The 15,006-nt window shown below is 39.0% G+C and overlaps 1 long non-coding RNA gene across 1 annotated transcript; it reads left to right on the top strand.

The window, feature by feature from the left end:
- The first annotated feature begins 402 nt into the window (after window positions 1–402).
- Window positions 403–10,226, top strand: LOC133489415 (uncharacterized). Its single transcript, XR_009791894.1, has 5 exons — window positions 403–468; window positions 1,299–1,418; window positions 6,850–6,990; window positions 8,324–8,386; window positions 9,087–10,226. It is a non-coding gene; the product is annotated as an uncharacterized LOC133489415 (long non-coding RNA).
- Window positions 10,227–15,006: the final 4,780 nt, after the last annotated feature.

The raw sequence follows: 15,006 nt of genomic DNA on the forward strand, positions 1-15,006 counted from the left end.
ACAAGGAATGCTGGAACGTGACGACAAGGTATAACAAACTGGCGACTAGAAAGAATGAGACACGAGGGTAAATGCATGGGGTAATTAGGGTGAACGAGGCACAAGTGGGGAAGACAACAACCAGAACACAGACCCGTGACACATTAATCTTGATGTTTCCCAGCCATGAAATCCAAAACATTGGGGCGATTTTTCCGATATTGTCAGAGGTTGAAGTGGCCATAGGTAGACATATCTATTTAAATGTCGGTGTCGATTGCTCACTATTTAGTGACATTAAGCTACGTGAAGGTTTTTCTCTATAGTGAGCATTTAGAGGAGTCGCCAAAAGGTCTTCAATTTAATGGAACAAGTTCGATTTCACTGCGACTCCCTGGCGATGTGGCTAGTCTCCAGGAGACCCCAAGGGATGTCACAGAGATCTCTCTGCAATCAGCGGAAACTTGAGTCGCCATCAGATCCAGTGAGGTAAGGGTCAAAGCTGCTCACGGCCTCACATCTGTCCAAATGATACCTGAAATAAAAAACAAAAAAGGAAATGTATCGGGACTTTTGTTTAAACTGTATCTAAAATTAGTATAACACCTTTGTACTTATGATGAATCTGTGTATAAAATGTGTGAGGTAACCACAATATGCTGTATTGTAAAAACAAACCATGTGTAAAAAAAAAATAACAACAGAATAACCTGTGAGACATACCAGTGCATAAATATCCAAATGCTAATTTTTCAAAGAGCAAGGTGAAGTGTTTGTCATTTATTTTTCGTGGTATGGGGATTTGGTATTTTGCTGTTGTGCTCCTAATGTACTCACATTATACTGTATCACATGACACAGGTTCCAAGCTGTTACTTTTTAAAATAAACTTGTCCTTTATTGATGCAATTGAGAAGTAACAATAAAAACATTTCCAAGACTTAATTGTAAGTAGCTCATGTCAAACTGAAAGAAGGACTACACACTCCTGTGGCTATGAATCATAACAAAGCGAGGAGGCACACATTTCCAAAGCTATAAATAACATAGCCCTGCGATTGGCAACAAGTTCAGGGTGTACCCCACCTTCTGCCCGAAGATAGCTGGGGTAGGCTCCAGTGCTCCTGCGACCCTTGTGAGGATAAGCAGTGTAGATAATGGATGGATGGATGTATGGATAAATAACATATGAGTGACGGATTAATTGTTTGGCAGGGGGTTCATCAAAGTGAACACAATGAAATATATGTACAATCTACCCCTCTCAGAGTTGGGAAAGTTATTAAAAATTATTTTAATTTGCTACTTCCTTTCAACAGCTGCCTTGTGCTGGCGTTGTATGAGAGACTGGACAGATGGAGAACTCTCGCAGGTGGAGATGTTGGCTGAAGAACATACAGTGGCTGAAGTTTCTCTCCTGCCTTCTCAGTTTCATTTGAGTAAATAGTCATGATATTACTTGTCGCATTAGCAGCAGAGGAAAAAGGGGTGTCAACCCTTCCTTACAGCATTAACCAACCTAAAACAGTTGCTCTTTTTTAGTTAAACTCAAAGTATGCATATTAGTTAACTGAATAAACCCTTCTGGATAAGGATACATAAGCATAAAAAATTACATCGCAAAAGGATTTCTTCATCTGCATTGGTTTGTTTTTGGTGCGCAACTTTTTTTTTTTACACACTGAAAAAAAAAACAAAAACATAAGAATGTAGTTTTTTTCCCACAAATAATGAAATGGTCAATTAACTCCACAAGTTGAAATCTCCTTTTCTGTTGAATTTGTTGTATCACCAGGCAAGTGTGTTTTAACAAATATTTAACAATATTACCTTATTTATTTATCACAGGTCTCTTGTAGGAGTGGCACATACAGTATATACTAGAGGAGCAACAATTAATCAATTAATAGACAACTAATCGATTATCAAATCAAGCGACAACTATTTTGATATTATCCAAATCCTTGGAATTTCAGCCTCTCAACAGTAAATATTGTCATATTTCTGTAGTCCTCCATGAAAGCAGGCTGGTTATCCTTGTGTTTCATTAAAGTAAGACATTTGCAAACATCGGCTTTTACTTTGGAAAACAATGATCACCATTTTTGCCTATTTTCTGACACATCATGGACCAAACCAGTATCTGAATCATAATCACTTTATGAAAGGACATTTCCTGCACTGTCAGTTTGAAATAATTTCCTGTTTTTGAATCAAGGGATGGACATTTGAAAATGTTTTTTTTTTTTAATCCGATTAATCAATTAATCGAAACAAACAACAAAAAATTAACCGATTATTAGAATAATCGTTGGTTGCAGCCCTAGTATGTACAGTAGATTTTTAGGTAAATTTGGCCGACGGTGTAGATTTGGACTCTACCAACCAGTCGTTTGTTTATGATGTCATCGTATCTGCCTGTGAGCAAATAGCTTCAAGCATGCCTGACCACAGAGCTGGAAGCATTGTTTTTTAACCAGCTCCGAGCTTGTTAAAAATGTCACGATCGGCAATGCCGTAAGGGCAGATCCCACAAAATAGACTACAGGTCAGAGGTCGGAACAATTTTAATTATATGGCAGAGCATGTGATGGCGAGACATACTAAACTAAAGGAACTCACAACCAGAGAGAATCAAAAACAGATAACGCAGGGAGACACGACAAACGGTCCGTGTGGTATAATAGTATTGAGCCTAAATTTGGACAGCGGTCAGAACGGCGGCAAACATGGGGCAAAAACGAGTGAATATTCCGACGCCCACACACTGTCACGGTGCCCCCTAAAAAGTCTGATGATTACAATGCATGACAGGTGCGTCACCGATGTCCACGCCCACCCAGACACTGCAACATAAAGAAAAACAACTTGAAACACAGGGCCATGACCAAAAAAAGGGACATCCACGACAAAGAGTCACACATCATCCCTGTTTTCCTAACTGCCCCATAACTTCAGGAGGAATACTAGATGCTAAGCTAACGTGAAATGTAGAGTACCAAAACACCAGAAGAAGGTTGGTGGAACATTACACTTTGAAAAGAAGTCCAGCTGGAACTGCATTACAGCAGCGAGTAACCAACAGCAAATCAGCAGGTAAATTAAGTGTCTAGATAAAAGATTTAAGCACAGCACACACGTATGAATACCATAAATGAATCAGCATGTTACTGCATACTTCAGACAGGAGGAGGGGACTGTAACGTAAAGAATACAGTATATTAATAGTATATAACATAGTAGTATATCAAATATTTACATCCACAATGTTATTTGTGTTCATTTGCAACATAGTGTTACGTTTTAAGTTTTATTTTTGAGATCTACACAATAAATGTTCTCTAAATTACACTAATGCTGACAGTTTTCAAAGATGGTCAGCGCTATTGTAAACCCACAATCAACCAGATCTGATAATGATGCTCATTTGGCAGCAATTTAAAATTATCATAAAAAAATCCCATGAGAGCCTACATTCTCATCAAGGTGTAATCCATACTTACATGTGTTTGGGCTAGGACTGTATTACATCCCATCCATCCATCCATCCATTTTCTGAGCCTCTTATCCTCACAAGAGTCGCGGGCGTGCTGGAGCCTATCCCAGCTATCTTCGGGCAGGAAGCGGGGTACACCCTGAACTGGTTGCCAACCAATCGCAGGGCACGCATAAACAAACAACCATTCACACTCACATTCACACCTACGGGCAATTTAGAGTCTTCAATTAACCTACCATGCATGTTTTTGGGATGTGGGAGGAAACCGGAGTGCCCGGAGAAAACCCACGCAGGCACGGGGAGAACATGCAAACTCCACACAGGCGGGGCTGGGATTTGAACCCCGGTCCTCAGAACTGTGAGGCAGACGCTCTAACCAGTCGTCCACTGTGCTGCGTATTACATCCCATTAACTAAAATATAGATTGTAGCCAATCCACTGACTGTTTTTGCATGTTACCAGTATTTAAGCCTTGTCGGATGTCTGGGTGCTGTCATTGTTCTTGTTCCTCCAGTACAAATTGATGTAGAACAAGCAGCAAACATAACAACACACAAATGGTAACAATGGTGGACTGGTTCAAGTTTGCTGATTAGTATCCAAGTGCAGCTTGTAGGCGTGTTAACAATAAAAATAAACACAGGCTCTGTGGTGTTAAACATGTTCTGTTATTGTCTCACCGCCTAAGGCCCTCCTCCATTTCAAACACCTTCACCACTATGTTGCTATTGTGTGCCTCCAAGGGTGGGCCAACAGACAAAAACAACAGGCAAAGCTAACAGCAAGGACACTGAACTTTTATATGATATAACTTTAACAAGATAGCAGGGCCACACTGACCAGCCGGGATTATTTCTTAATACTGCAAATAAAGTCACTGATTGTTGGTGAATCATGTGCAGTAATAAACAATTTGAATGTGGGCGTCACAAGGCAGTAAGAAGTATGTGTGGAAATATGAGTGGTAGAAGGTGTCACACGTCTCACTTTTAGTGTGTACTTTAAGCGTAATTGTAGAAATTAATGCTTAATATATTTTATTTACTGAATGTATTATTTGGCAAACTTATGCTGTTCCACATGACAATAAGTAGACAAGTAGATGAAATGCGTTTTTTCTTAAGGTACTCCGGTTCCTTCCCACATTCCCAAAGCAAGCATTTTTATTGAAGACTAAATTGTTCTTTAGTGTGAATGTGCTTGTGAATGGTTGTTTCTCTATTGTATGTGCCCTGCGATTTGGCTGGTGGCCAGCCCAGGATCTACCCTGCCTCTTGCTTAATGTCAACTGGGGTAGGCTCTAACCCCATGACCCTAATGAGGACTATATAAATATATAAAGAGCTATATAAAATGGATCGATGGATGTATAGGTACCACCAGTGTTCATAACACTAAGACCTGCCACACATCAGATAACAAGGCCAGACACAACTGAAGTAGACATTACGAAAAAAATACGACAGTCGGTGTTAGGGGTGGAACGATTCGTTCTAGCAATGATTCGACTTATATCACGATTTGTGGTTGCAGTGTCGATTCAAGGATGATATTGGTTCATTTAGAACGATAAGATCCGAAACGATTGAGTGGCTGGAAAACTTTTTAGCCAAAAAATCATCCAGTGGTACTGTGAAACAAATAACTGCATACTTGACAGTGGACGTGAAATTTCTTGGATGCTGTTTTCATGTAAGGGAATCGGGTAAAAACTAATTATGGGCATTAAATCTCCAGATTTTTGTGATGTTTCCTTTTATGTGTCTTATTGTATACCGTACTGTATGTGTTTTCTAATGGACTATGAGTCTACTTAATAAAAAGTTGATTGATTGTATTGTTTTGCAATAAAACAATAACAAACTTATTGTTATTTATATTATTTCAGCTCTAATTTTACTTTTTGGGCCATTTTTTTTCCTAGAAAAGATGTTTAATTCGTATTAAAATTATGAGGGTGTCCTTGGAAAAATGTCTGCACTGTAAGGAGCCCCGAGCTGGACCCAGTTTGAGAATCTTTGTTTTAAACAGTTAAATACTAATGGCTAAAATGAAAAGTGAGGTTTTCATGAGGAAAATCTTTTAAGAATTGTGTTAATAATACATAGTGAGCTAAATAAATGAACAAACATCTTTTTTGTAGCACAAACTTGAGCTTGAAGCAGTCTCGCTCCCCTCCCCCTCATCTGCAATCCACCAGACACTAAAACAACACACACACATACTATGGTGTCTCGTTCCACCACTAGGGGCACTATGGAAAGGAGTGATTAGATTTGGGGCGCAGAAAAGGAAACAAGAGACAAAGAAGAAAGTAGCCCTGACAGTGCTAACTGCCGTGTGCTAACTGACAAATTCAGTGAAGTAAGAGGAATTACAAGCGATTTTCTTGGAAAGACAACACATGCACACCCATATAAATCTTGCCATGCTTTTAAATCCAGTGCATTATTTCCCACTATCGATACAATCGTATGATTACCTTTTAAAACAAATTAAATCGATATATTTACGCCCGGCGGCACGGTGGACGACTGGTTAGAGCGTCAGCCTCACAGTTCTGAGGACCTGGGTTCAATCCCCGTCCCCGCCTGTGTGGAGTTTGCATGTTCTCCCCGTGCGTGCGTGGGTTTTCTCCGGGCACTCCGGTTTCCTCCCACATCCCAAAAACATGCATTAATTGGTGACTCTAAATTGCCCGTAGGCATGACTTTGAGTGCGAATGGTTGTTTGTTTCTATGTGCCCTGCGATTGGCTGGCAACCAGTTCAACCCCGCCTCCTGCCCGATGACAGCTGGGATAGGCTCCAGCACGCCCACGACCCTAGTGAGGAGAAGCGGCTCAGAAAATTGATGGATGGATGGATGGATATTTACGTCCGGAAGGCTAACTAGTCAAGCACAGATAAATGCGGTTGGATTGTAGGAAGATAAATCGATACATCGATATAATGAATGAATCGTTACACCACTAGTCGCCGTACATCCAGCGATTGAGCACCGCACATCTACCGAGGGGTAGCAAATGAAAAACTGCAACCGTTTTTTGGGGGTTTTGAGGCGCCACATACACTATACTGTACATAATTATTTTGATTTTTTTCATAGAACCACAAAAACATGGCGCGATTGTCAAGGAAGAAGCAGATGGCCACAAAAAAGAGAAAACGAGCGATAAAGGCAAGACTGTGGATGTTTTGAGAGGCTGTTGGCAAGAAGCGATCCCCCCCATTCACCCACCACATCCATGCATTTCGGCCCTTAGATACAAATGAAATTATAAATATACTCATATGAGATTGACACCAACAACAGTTGCACATTTTGGGTTGAATGTACGGAAAATGTTTGTTTTTTGCTCTGGCATACAGGAATTGTGATGACCCAAAAGGAACATCCACCAAAGCTGCCTTCGCCATCCTGCGTATGTTACAACAAATCAAAGGGCTCATTGCTTTGACATAGAATGATGACCTCAAACAGTTTGAAGAATCTGACCTCCCACTAACAAGGTATTGATTTTAACCTTGAGCCATGGTATAGCGGCACATCTTGTGTCATAATGAGTATCCTGTGAGAATTTGAAAGCAGTGTTGAAAATGATAGACTTGTAGAGCGCTAACAAGCAAAGAGTTTGTACTGTGACAATCAGCCTTAGTTGTATAATGTTTAATGGCATAATCATGCATATAACCAGACCAATATAAACACATTTTGGGGGATGAAGACAAACTCACGTGTAATAGTTAATTTTGACGAGGGCGGCCGGTGTATCAACAGCACAGATTTGCTGGATTTAATTCACAGCTCAGCAGCATCTGTGAAATGGTTTGAATACAAACTATTAATAAAATGCTCTCTGTACTGTCTCAGGCACAACAGTTGGTAATCTGGCACAGTCTAATTAACGAGATCCAATACAATTAGAGCTGTATGAAAATTCTGCCTTTATGAAAAAAAAAGAGTTCTGATTGACGGGGGTATCAGAGCAGAATTAAGTTGTATTGACTTAATGCATATTGTTGTGGAGATAGTTTGGTTACAAGGGGACAGAAACCATTGCAAACTAATAAACAAGCCATGCTGATGTTATGGCTTCACATTTAAAGTATGTTTGCTGTAATTGTTTAGGGCACAGAATTCTTTGGGGGTCCTTTGCTTAGCTCAGGTGTTTCGAGGGACCTGAATGTAGTCGTAATTGATCCCTTTTCTTTCTTGATTGGTCTCTTCTATTAAAAAAAGATTTATTTCCATAATTCTACAGCACTATGAACTACACTGTAGAGAGACAACCTCATGCATGCCTTAAAAAAAGAGTACAAGAATCGACCATTCCTGTTTAAGTCAGCTGGTGTAGGCTCCAGCGCACTCGCAACAGTACAAAGTACAAAGTGCAAGCTCTATAGACGTCACATGGTCATGAGAGGTGTTGCTGTTTTGCAATAGTAGTCTTTTTCCCCAGCATTAAACGGTGCATATAAAAAGTCTACACACCGCCTGTCCAAATGGCAGGTTTTTGTGATTGAAAAAAATGAGACCAAGATAAATCATTTTAAAACCTTTTCTACCATTAATGTGACCTATTGCCGCTACAACTCCATTGACCTTTTCCCATCTTTTCCAGAGGTGAAGTAAAATAAATGGAAATAATGTGGTTGCACAAGTGTGCACACCCTCTTATAAGTGGAATGGGATGATCTGATTAACCCCAAATAAATGTTGGCTATTATAGTAGACTTTTCCTGATATTTTATTTTAATTTTTTTGCTTTCTTCCAGAAAGATGAAGGTTTTGTGCTGACACTGACTGTTTTTTTTTTCAAACTGTTCCAAACCTCCACCTAAGGCCCCAGTTCCAGCTGAAGAAAAAGAGCACCAAAGCATGATGCTGCCACCAACATGCTTCACTGTAAGTATGGTGTTGTTTTGGTGATGAGCAGTGTTGTTTGTGTCAAACATAACTTTGGGAATTATGGCCAAAAAGTGAAATTTTTAGGCCATCTAAAAAAAGTAGAGGCACTTTAAATAGTGGCAGGTATGTCCTGACCCCCATTTAACATGAGTGTGAATGTAATTGGTTAATTCTGAACTGTGACCCAATCAACATCTGTCAAACTTCATCGATTTGTGTTGGTGATGTTGATAATGATGACAATAGTCTGGCGAGTGTGCTGTCAACACATCCACAGAGCGGCATACCTTCTTTCTTTTCTGTCACACTGTGCTAACAGCCAGCATTTTGTGTCAAGACTCATCACTCCGACAGATTTAACTGTCAAAAAATATCAAAGCTGTCACAGAAAATGCACAGAAAATAGCACACGGGTATAAAGGGTGGCGATACAAAGCAGACAAACAACTGAGGGAGTTCATCATGGGAAGTAAAATGTCTTACAGAAAAGGAATGAAATCAATCCACCTCTTTTCTATACTCATGTTAAGAGTAGGGGAGAGCTCCACCCTGGACTGGCAATGAACCACTACACTTTCAGTTACACTAAGCATAAATCATTTCAGGACATACCTTCCACTATTTAAAGTGCCTCTACTTTTTTTAGATGGCCTAAAAATTTTACTTTTTGGCCATAATTTTTTTTTTTTCTTTGCAGATATTTTGATGTTTATGTTGCTTGTGATGTTGACATGACAACTAAGTACTGTTTGGGGTCACTTCCACATTGCCAGCAAGAAATATGGTGCCCTCACTACACCACACTAGATCACTTGTCAGAGCGTTACCAACCACAACTTTCAAGAATTTTTTTATTGTTGTTGCAATCTTGGGTTGTGTGACGATGACTTCACCATATTTTTTGTTTCTGTCCAAGCTCACATGACCGTGGACATGTTGGCATAATCTTTCTTTCTTCGTACTAATGTTTCCTGTTCTCTATTAACCATGATGTCTGGCCCTCTGTTGTAGTTTTTTCCTAACTGCAAAATGCAAATGTTTTGACTCAAGACAGAAATTATTTTGCACTCACTATTCTTATATGACAGGTGACGTAAAATGCAACAAGGGGTCTTCAGATCAGATATTTTCATCACTGCAGTGCAGATCCCAATGTACTACTCCCTGAGCAGCAAGTAGAAAAATTACCCCGGAATTATGACATTACACGTTAGTTCCAGCAATTTAAACAAACAATGGTCTTCCTAAAGTGCCTACATTTGGACAGCTCGGCTTCTGCATGCTCTCTGCTGATTGTCTTACAAACGGGATTTGCAAGCTGCTTTGGGCATCTGGCGTAAAAACTGAGCCATGCATGTTGGAAACGTATTGTAGCAATCTAATAAGAGAAGGCAAAAAGAAGATATACTGCCATATATCTTCTATTACAGTACATCCATTCAATGCCATTTCCACTGTTCACTGGACTATGTTACAATAGTGTCCTCTGAGTTTTCATAGTAAAATGTTGAATGATTATTGAGCTAATTTTACCTATTAAGTTGACATAATAATAAGGTCCATAAAACTTTATAAGGCTGATGTGAGGAACAAGTTGCCTGAAGTGGTTGTAAATCCAAGACGATACATAAATCCAAGGATTAGCTGTACACTGTTACTTCTGGCTGCATGAATTGATACAGTGCTTGTCATTAAAGACTTAGTAAAATAATTTCTTGATCTTTCTTGGACGCAGAGGCAGTTTTGTCTATGACCACTATGTTTCTGAGTGTTCCATGAATGGCACTAGGCAGAATTCAGACCCCATTCAAGGCCAAACTTAATTGTACACCTTCATAAAGACGCAGCACTTGAATATGCCTGATGTTTATGGGTAAAATGTCAATGGAGAAAACAAAAAATGGCATGTATTGGGAGAAATAAAGCTATTTTTTTCTTTTTGAAGTGTTGTTTGTGCTCTTTTGTGCAAAAATCCAATAAACTTTCCTAATTTGATTAATTCTATCCCTTTTTTTAATGAGAGAAATTAACTGTTTCAGGGAGAGGATTTCAGTGATTTAAACATGGATGCTCCACTTTGGAGAACATCTGCGTTGACAGCAGTGGGTTCAAAGAATACAGGAAATCAAAGCACTTCCTCCTTTTGGAGTTCTTGTTCCTACCGCATCAATAAGCTACTGTGTTTCTCCTAACTATCTTACAGATGGTGCTGGTCCATGTTTCATTTCTTCATACTCCATCTTGTACTGTCTTCACCCCATCTCCATCTGTCCAATGTTCTGTTTTCCATGTTCTATGTACTCACCAATCGTCTGCTCTTTTGGTCCGCATATGTGCTAATCCTCAAATTAGTGTATCACCACAAGTCTGAAGGCCAACGCAGAAATCACTCTCTCTTTAGCAGTGTGTGCTCGACGTCTGTTTACCTTGGTTGCCGGTGGCCTCTAACCAGATGGTGTGATGGAGTTAAAAAGCCTTAAAGAGGATTTGAGTGCAACTGGCGAATGTGTATGATGCCAGCCTGTACGTGCTTGAATCACAGTGTTTTCTTAAGCAACATCTCACAAATATGTATCCGAGGCAAAGATGCGACTCGCTAAATGTTGTTGAATATGCTTTGGCCATATTGCAACACTGCTGCATAGAACTGTAATGCAAATATAGTCAATAATATAAATACATACAATGCATGTAGACGTGACGGTGACACGCCTTTTAAAAGTATCTATTATAATTCGATGTAGGAATTGGTAAGAATCCATTTATCATTTTTGCTTATCAATCCAATTCTTTATCGATTCTCTTATTGATTCTCATTGGGTGAGGGAATTAAATAAAACCAACGGGATTGTTTGCTATAACTCTCTAATATGTTCAACTATGCTAACTGTACCAGTATGCACTCATGATCTGTAAGGTATCCTGAGGAAGAAAAAAAAGTAATCCCTTGTTAGGATAAGCGGTACGGAAAATAGATGGATACATTTAACAATATAAGACAGCTTAGCTACTAACATTTGGGTGTATTTACAGTGCTCCTTTTGCATTCAACTTAACCCAAAACTAATTCAGACATAAAAAAAAAGAACTGTTCTATAAAAAAATATCATTTGACCTGGTTTTGCAAAATAGCTTCTGAGGCGCTTTGAGCGGCCTCACCAGTGGCCAAGCCTTGGTCAAAGCTTTAGTTCTTTGCAAGTAGCCTCGGAATAATCTTTTCAACTGAAATTTGGCCAAACTTTAGAGTGCTTCTACTTTCACGCCATTTTGGTAAAGTTCATAACCTTACACTTCTTGCATGTGACGTCATCGCTCATTTGTGACGCGAGAGGACTCGGTAAGGAGGCTCATCAAGCAAGCAAACAAATGATTCCTAGGAATCGAATTACGAGAAACCAGTTCACAGAAAGAAACGGTTTTTGATTCCCACCCCTAATTATTATACAGTATCTCCTTAATATTTTTTATACAATAATAAATGATTGTATCATAAGCTGAGTGAATGTATATATATATTATATATATAATATTTCGGCAGATAAAAACTCGTGTGGCGTCACGTAAATCTCTCTTTTGAATAGAGGTGCATGCAGCCAGCACAATGAATACATATTGAAATCTATCAATGATATGTGACTCAAAACCTAAACCAGCTAAACTGGAAAAAAAGATGTTTATTTTAAGCTTAAATAGGTGACCACTTTACAAATTGGTGAAGTCACATCACAGAGCGAGCACTTCAGCTTTCTGCGACGTGAACAAAGGAGTGTGTGGGATGTGTGAATTGATTTGTATGTGGTAAGACTGTGATGCAGCCTAATTTAAACATCCATCGCTATATGTTCGATTACTGTACTAGCACCTTTCCTTTGTTTTTGTTTTCTTAGCTTAGATTTTTGCAATGCTATGACACATTTGTTGAAAATGTTACATTCTAGTTGTACATCTCTTTTATAAGAAAAATGTCTTTGTGGTGTATTTTTTATCATAGGAAATATCAACTTTTCTATCCATGTAAAAGAACATATTACAACTCCTAAGCACAAACATCTAAAAGTCACATAGTGCATAATAATTGCTATCCTCTAGGCAGGATGAATTTAAAGCCAATATCCACCAGGAGATTTTTCATTTCAAACATTCTCCAAATTAGAGCAAAGCAGCTCTTTCAAAATCAGTATGATCCCCCTGCTTATATGTGCATGACTCAACTATTCTGTTTCTGTCCCCTCAGTCTTGTTCAAGTGAAGGTATGACTCAAACCATCTGACTTCACTGGTTAAATTTGTAGAGAATAACGTTTCAAAAGCCTGTATTCAGCTGTGAAAGCTAGTATGGTTAAATAATTCACGACGGTGACCTTCTTTCTTGAGACAAGAAAGAAAAGTTGATACCTAGGGCAAAATATATTTCAGTCAAAGAAGCCCAGAAACTTCTTGTAGGATTCAAAAAGAAACCTTCATCCTCAACCAGCTGAATTTTGAACTGGTGACACACCACACCTGTGCACGAATGTGAAATAAACATCTGTTTGAAATTTCAAACAGACTTAAAATAGAAGTTTGACGTGACTCGTCTAAGCATCTCTTGCTCTTGTAATATGCCTGACATGAGAGAAGTTGTGCAATGGAAATATTCCCTTTATTTAATCCATACAGCGCAATTTTGTCAAAGCAATACATTATTACTGAAACAATTGCTTAATTGCTCCCATGATATTTCTTGAAGACACATTGGAGAAAAAAAAAAGGTTACAGTACAAAACAGATGGAGCTGCTTTCTCCCTGTGATGTGGGAACAGTTTTTGCCTGTAGAGTCTGTAATAACAGTTTAGGAACAGACAGCGAATACTCACTAATGAAGGCTGCTACCACTGCACAAACATGTAGGTGGACTCAAACATTTCTGTTTATTGTACAGTGAGTTTTTCAACATGAAGATGAGAGTCAAAAATAAATCATGTTTTTTGACAAGTCTGCTAACAGGCAATCCAATCAATTCCGAAAGTTGATATTACTAATACAGTGGTGCCTTGAGATAAGCGTTTAATTCGCTCCATGCTTGTGACTTAAAACCTCAAAACATCTTTCCCCATTTAAATGAATGGAAATGCCATTAATCTGTTGCAGCTTCCCAAAAAAAACCAACAAACATGTTTTTAATAAGCGATAAAGCACTCTATAACATTGTAGGCTACTTTATAAAAACATCCAGTAATGACATAATTAAATACAATGTAAAGAAGTAAGCAATTTTTGCCACATTTTTTTTCTTCAATTCAGTTGACATTGTGCTGCTCTTTCTGGTGTGTCCACATTTGCAATAATACAGACATGGGGATACAGTGGAACCTCAACATTATGGACTAATAGGGGGTCGTCCATTACAGCTGATTGTCCGTTAAATTGAAGCACTTTTCTTTTTTTGAGGCCATGTGCACCCATACAACTGTACAGTACAAATGTATTGTTTTGTAGGGTTTTTTTCGTGACCTAAAACACCTAGTGCAGTATGAAGTTATTGTAAATAAATGAAAAAAAAAGCTTCAAAATGTTTGAAAGTTTCAAATTTTATCCAAACTTACGACGTGCTTGGTCATGGTCACATATTTGATATACAGTACAGTACTCATCATCGGCGAGTCGCTTTCATGAGCCGCGAGGAATTAGTGTGCTTCCTAGTTCCAAATCCAATGCTATAAGCAAACAACTTGAATTGTTACTCTACCAAAAATAGCATGTTCCAGACTCCAGAGACTTACGTTTTGTATTCCTCAGAGTTAACACCACAGCCATACCGCTCCCTCTCTGCGTAGTGCTCTATGCACAACTGACAATAGATATAACCATCATCCCGAAGGCCGCCACATCAAGGCCTCACATTCAACATGGCCACCATGTAGGCACGGGAGGCACGTCTTTTGGAATTGGATCTAGTCATATTGTATATCTTTGTACAGTATATTTGTAATCACATCACCAGTTACACGTTGGCTGGGTGCTGACGGAGCTTTGCCATCACGTTTATAAATACGCATCATAGCATTAAGCTAGAGGGATCATTTTTAAGGCGAAGTTGTTTAGTTGTTTTGAATACACAGCATTATCTTGGTTTTATGACAGTACACTTCAACTGGGAGTGGCATGAAACAGCTTGAAGCCTCTTTTTTGAAGAATTGTTCACTAGGTCTGCGATTGGCTGGCAACCAGTTCAGGGTGTACCCCGCCTTCTGCCCGAAGATAGCTCCAGCACTCGGATAAGCGGCTCAGAAAATGGATGGATGGATGTTCACTAGGTGCCAAACTCCTGCTTGTTGTGAAGAGAGTTGAGTTCACTGCCACCATACAGCACTTGTACTGTATATAAAATATTTGATTGCAAGTCAAAGCACAATATCATCCGGACAACAGTTCGTATCTCAAAAACTCACTTGTATCTCAAGGCACCACTGTATATTAAAATTTTCGCCTCTAAATATAATGTACAGTTTAGATGTCAATGTCAAAAAGGACTCAATGGCAGAGGCTGTGTGCTTACATAAGAAATTGATGCTAATGAGGGCATTGTTTAGGATATTTATTCAGTGTTAAATTAAGTATATTTAGCTCTGCCAAGGC

The sequence above is a fragment of the Phyllopteryx taeniolatus genome, chromosome 14, assembly GCF_024500385.1.
Source record: "Phyllopteryx taeniolatus isolate TA_2022b chromosome 14, UOR_Ptae_1.2, whole genome shotgun sequence".
NCBI classification, from domain to species: Eukaryota; Metazoa; Chordata; class Actinopteri; order Syngnathiformes; family Syngnathidae; genus Phyllopteryx; species Phyllopteryx taeniolatus.